This window comes from Diachasma alloeum, unplaced genomic scaffold (genome assembly GCF_001412515.2).
Source record: "Diachasma alloeum isolate Michigan unplaced genomic scaffold, Dall2.0 Dall_scaffold_00989, whole genome shotgun sequence".
Classification (NCBI taxonomy): Eukaryota; Metazoa; Arthropoda; class Insecta; order Hymenoptera; family Braconidae; genus Diachasma; species Diachasma alloeum.
In genome coordinates, this window is record NW_021681104.1 from 1717 (window position 1) to 6869 (window position 5153).

The 5153-nt window shown below is 34.2% G+C and overlaps 1 long non-coding RNA gene across 2 annotated transcripts; it reads right to left on the reverse strand.

Annotated features, from left to right (window-relative positions):
- Nucleotides 1-324: 324 nt before the first annotated feature.
- On the reverse strand, nucleotides 325-3907 carry LOC107045545. Of its 2 annotated transcripts, XR_003783169.1 has the most exons (5): nucleotides 3547-3907; nucleotides 2535-3147; nucleotides 1488-1535; nucleotides 749-908; nucleotides 325-660 (listed from the first exon to the last, which is right to left on the reverse strand). It is a non-coding gene; the product is annotated as an uncharacterized LOC107045545 (long non-coding RNA). The 2 variants fall into 2 exon arrangements; XR_001461458.2 differs by lacking the exon at nucleotides 1488-1535 and having other exon boundaries at nucleotides 329-660; nucleotides 3547-3905.
- Between the last annotated feature and the right edge of the window lie 1246 nt (nucleotides 3908-5153).

Genomic DNA, 5153 nt, shown 5'->3' on the forward strand with positions numbered 1-5153 from the left:
GAGAACCAGGGCATTTTCCTTCTGAAGGAGGGACACGAGGCCAAGACACTGAAGATGCAAGCGAAGTTCGAAAACCTTTAAAAAATCAAGCGTTTTCCTTGGTGCAAATACCATGAGTAGATTACATGGTATTTTACAACAGCAATATCATTTGTGGTATATTTTGAAGTATTTCTTTTTGTTTTCTTTTTTTGTTCATAAAACAATACTCTATATTGAATGGAATTACTAATTGTTGATCAGTCGTGAACTCCAATGCTAAAATATTGAAGATAAGGGCAGGAAACACACAAGATTTTTTTTCAAGTAATATTGTTGTCAATCACATCAGAATTTCAAATTTATTGGCGTTCATTTTCAGTTCTTGCAAATATCAATTTTTAATCAAAGTTTGTTCATTCACCTTTCCTTTCAAAGTAAATCAAATTACCTTGGGGTAGAGCATTGTAATGCTGGAAATTACATTAGAATATGTGTGGAGTGAAAATGCCACGAGAATATGTTGTCATTACAATTTATTATTCATGTGAGTTAATTTCTACCACTTTCCAATGACAAGTTTTTTGGAAACTAAAATTGGATTTTTACACGAATTTTACGCAATTATGATTTTTAATGTCCTCAGCTAGATACAAGCACTTGGTAAGGAGGCTCCAATATCTGAAAAAGTATTAATTTTTGGTCTCTCATCCTGAATAATTTAATGAAAAGGGTAATTTGAGTAATTAATTATTATGTTTATTAGTACCTATTATAAATATAGTGCAGTGTTCTGATAGAGAAAGGTCTCTTTAAGGAAGCCACGAAAAATAGCAGGCTCATAGATCATAGTGCTTTTACCATAATCTGCGCTAATTTCCAAGGTGTTGCACCAATCAGCGAAGGATACGAGATGTTATTTCGTTGACCTAGAGAACAAAAAATAGGAAAATGAAATTTTCAATGCACGAATGTTGAATCACGGAATTATGAAGTAAACTGAATAATTGGTTATTTGTGGGACAAATAACAATAGACGTGTTGAATTGAAATGTCAATGGACGTTTCTTTGTTCGAAAAGGACCTCTATGAAAGGATTTTTGACATTCTCTTTTAAAACTATTCATGTCTTTCAAATGTCAAGACACATTTTTTACATGAAATTTTTCCAGCTATGATTGTATAGAATTGTTATTTGAAATGTCAGTGAAGGTATGATTGTAAAGAATTGTTATTTAAAATGTCAGTAAATTCGTTCTGCAATTATGTACGTTGGATCCGTCGGGCCATGTGATGCTGTTGAGTAGGAATGTTTTGTAGACGAATGGAAGCATGAGAAAGCGAGTTTAATCGTCGTTACTTCGTCAAGTTTGAATTTTATTAGTTTAGCCATGAATACTCCCAAACTGCCAAACACTGTTATGCATCTAATGACACGAAAATTGATTTTAGTATTAATTCATTATCTCGTCGCATTAATTCAACTCTTTTGTTTCATATTTATGCACTGGAAGTGAAATACTGAGCTCATTTCCATAATTCTATTGCTGATTTTTCTGCAAGCAATGAAAGTATCTTATTAGTTACGATTTGATACTCAGTAAATATCAAAACGACATGAGTTGATATGACTTAATTTTTTGTTGAATATTCTCAGAATGTGAGAGATACTAAAATGGTTGATATCTTTTTTGTAGGCATGAAATGTGGAACAATGATCTCAGTATATTTTTTAGAATTTATCAAAAAGGAAATAAAGGTTTGATTCTTAGATACATCTCACCGATTTTCTGTAACTAATTCTTAATTCAGATGAATCTCTTCTCGAATTTTAGAAATGAACGACTATAAAATTCAACGGGGTAACTTTTCGAATTCAGTTTATTGCTAATTTTCAGAGACTCATTTCTAATTTTTAAAAATGTATCACCTCATTTCAATGATGGAAATCTTTGATACTTTCTCTTTTTACTTGCCTGACTTTTCATTTTTCATTCGACTATCATTTTCGACAAGTAAAAATTTATAGATTTCAATAAGGAGCTCATCTTGATAGATCTACATCTGATCTGCCCTGATGAAAAAAGTTGTTTGACCAATGTTTCTCGACTTCTATTAGTAAACTGAAGACTCAACAATTTTTGAGAGTAGAATATCTACGCTGACAAAGTAAAGAACTTTCGATATGAAATTCTTAACTTCTTTCATGAGAAGAAATCTATTCTAGTTGAATCAATTAGGTCAACAATTTCTTCGTATCAAATTCAAAATATTTGACTACAAAGATGTAACAATAAAAATTATTGACGAAAGTTTCTCTCCTCTCAACATCAGGCCCTTAGTTCAGAAACTTTTTAACCATGAGTTTCGAACATGATCAAAGATGTACTTGTCAAAGGAATAAAAAAAAATGTTCACAGACTACAATTCAGATCTTCACAACTTTCATTGTCTCCATTAAATCCTAAGTTATTTTCTAAAAACTAAAAGATCTGAGAATGAAATTGATTCATCCTGTTTTATCTATTAATTAAAAAATAGAGAAAAAAAATTACCAGTGGGTGACGGACGAATTTTAACATTAAAAATGTGTGCCCCACAGATGCAAACAAGTACATCAGTCAACAGAACGAAACACTGCAACAGCGGTTTCGTTCCGCGATTCCATAATTACATTCTCATGACATAGGGTTTCGTGCAAAGAGTCAACAACAGACTGTGCATCAACCGCAAAGGACTGATTGGACATCTTAATGGCCATTTGAGTTCCTCAGGGTAGTAAACGACGATAGGGTCAAGGGCCAACCCCTTCACATAGAAAATGGAAGTCCTTGATTAGTGGTAGCTCAGTCTCGTGTTGTCCTCCTCGTTCTTCTCAACTTGTATTTTGACACTAAATGCTTATGAGCTGTTGACTCATTCGAAGACCCTGTCTTGTAGTCCGGGGGTCCTTCTACGGGGGCTGAGGATTGAATGAATGAATTGTTGACGCCATAACTTCGCGAGTTAGGCCTTTCTGAGTGTATACACTATTAATCTCTCTATTATATCCGTATGTACAAAAATTTTGAGTCCTTAGTTTTGAATGGGAATGGTCCCAGTGAGTGATGTGTTGTCCTTACTTCCATGACCACAATTTTCCTAAGAGGTGAAGCTTGGAAAACATCCCTGAAATTAGGATTAAAAAGGATTATAGTTTGACTCTGAATACAGGTTGATGTGTGTCCAGCAGTGCAGGTCACCATTCAAGAGAATAAACTATCTGAGGCTATGACTGCTCTAGATTCTGGATGAGGAACGAAGACGTTGATGATGTAGTTGGTGATGTTCGTAAAGATTTTTCTGTTTGAGTATCCTCTTTGCATGAGTAGAATGAGATGCAAATCAGTTATTGTAAATAGTACTATCAGTGGGCCTATGAAGAGAAGATCGCTGTATTTGTACAATCAATTTTTGTGTTCTCAAATACTTCACAAACTAATCTCCGAGGAGAAGTGATTGACCATCCCTAACCTCGTCGTTCCATAACCTTACTGATGAAATGCTTTGATGATAATTGAACCTCACCTTTCTTCACTGTTATCCTAATTCCCAATCAATTTTTATGAGTATTGGTCGGATCACTTGATTTTAGAAAATGTTATCGCATGGAAATTGAGCTGGTTTACTTCAAAATGCATTCATTGGAGGTTATGGCTGATATATTTAATTTATTGAGAACACTTTGTACACTTTAACATCACTGTTATATTTAACCAAAAGATTTATAACCAACCAATATGAAAAACCATTACATTCTTTGCTTCATGATTAATTAATAATGAAATGTTGAAAAAAGGACGGTAGTGGTAGGTGGTATGGGTGGTATCCCCCGCCATCTTAGATAACACCTGTGGTCCGCCGGTGTCAGTTGACGAATCGGACTCAATTGTCGTAATTACAATAAATAACGAGAAAATTGTCAAGAACAAATGATAAAATTGACAAACAATTAAAATACAAAAGATTCTAGGTCCGAACAATCCCAAAAAAACAGGGAAACATAATTTTTAATGTGTGTCGGCCAAGTACATGGGCCATTTTTTCATTATTTTTTAATAAATAATTGGAAGAGGAACAAACGGTTCTGATCTTAGAACAATCATGTACAGACGTAGTACAAACGACCTGAATTTTTTTTTTTCATAATCAATCATCTGTCGGCTAAGGTCATATCAATGATGTCAAATGCGTAAACGAAATAGAGTCGAGTTGCCTGGATGTCGTCTGAGAGTCGATTCAAACGGGAAATATATGAGAATCCAGTTTCAATCGACTTATGATTTAGTCGATTGTGAACCGATTATAAGACGAGCTTCTTCATCAAATCACAATTGAGTTGCTTGGCAGTCGATTGAGAGTCGATTCAGGCAGTATATATTCTAGAATCGAGTTTCAATCGACTTATGGGTCAGTCGATTATGAACCGATTATAAGACGAGCTTCTTAATCAAATCATAATCGAGTTGCTTGGCAGTCGATTGAGAGTCGATTCAGGCAGTATATATTCTAGAATCGAGTTTCAATCGACTTATGGGTCAGTCGATTATGAACCGATTATAAGACGAGCTTCTTAATCAAATCATAATCGAGTTGCTTGGCAGTCGATTGAGAGTCGATTCAGGCAGTATATATTTTAGAATCGAGCTTCAATCGACTTATGGGTCAGTCGATTATAAACCGATTATAAGACGAGCTTCTTAATCAAATCATAATCGAGTTGCTTAGCAGTCGATTGAGAGTCGATTCAGGCAGTATATATTCTAGAATCGAGTTTCAATCGACTTACGGGTCAGTCGATTCACGTATGAAAAAATGGTATAGGAAGTTTCTATACGATTTGCGTATAGAATTTCTATAGGTTTTTCGTATATGATATTCGGATATTTCTATACAAAAATTCCCTATACGGATTATTTCTATACGAATTCGTGTAGAAATTCGTATAGAAATGAACCGTATAGGAAATTTTTGTATAGAAATATCCGAATATCATATACGAAAAACCTATAGAAATGCTATACACAGTCCGTATAGAAAGATTCTATACGATTTTTTCCTACGTGTTATGAACCGATTATAAGACGAGCTTCTCAATCAAATGAGAATCGAGTTGCCTGGAAGTTGATTGAGAG